A 526-nucleotide genomic window follows, 5' to 3' on the forward strand; every position below is an offset into this window, starting at 1 on the left:
TGCAGAGGATACCAAAGATGATCAGAACCATCAGGCAGACAAACAGAACTCCATAACGGGAAGTGAATTTGAATTTGGGCTGTGTAAACACAGACACCATTGGTTTTTATTTCACTTTCACACCAGACTGATATTAGGAAACAAAGAAGTCAGATACAAACCTGGAAGGTGAATAGGACCACTGTGAAGCACACAGTAGCTGTGATGCCCACTGCCATGAGCACCCATTCAGTGTCGTGGAAACTTGCAATCATTCCCAGCAGGAAGGACAATAATAACGTCTGAATGAACTGAAATTAAAATTAAAAGGTGAGCTGCACTAACTCTCACTTCAATAGTAAATAGAATTCATAAACAAATGTATAGAAATTAGTTTTGACAGTAAAGATGAATTACAACATAAGTTATGGTGTCTTAGCTGGCTCAAGATGTGCAATAGCACATCCTGTTCAGTAAGAGGCTGTATTACCAAAGTGACCACATTGCATGGTCGTTTCCGGAGAAGACTGTCAGACAAACAGATGGC

General features: G+C 40.1%; 1 long non-coding RNA gene across 1 annotated transcript; it reads right to left on the reverse strand.

Moving 5' to 3' along the window:
* On the reverse strand, window positions 1-519 carry LOC118598592. Its single transcript, XR_004947635.1, has 3 exons — window positions 470-519; window positions 162-290; window positions 1-79 (listed from the first exon to the last, which is right to left on the reverse strand). It is a non-coding gene; the product is annotated as an uncharacterized LOC118598592 (long non-coding RNA).
* Between the last annotated feature and the right edge of the window lie 7 nt (window positions 520-526).

Source organism: Oryzias melastigma, unplaced genomic scaffold, assembly GCF_002922805.2.
Source record: "Oryzias melastigma strain HK-1 unplaced genomic scaffold, ASM292280v2 sc06243, whole genome shotgun sequence".
Lineage (NCBI taxonomy): Eukaryota > Metazoa > Chordata > Actinopteri > Beloniformes > Adrianichthyidae > Oryzias > Oryzias melastigma.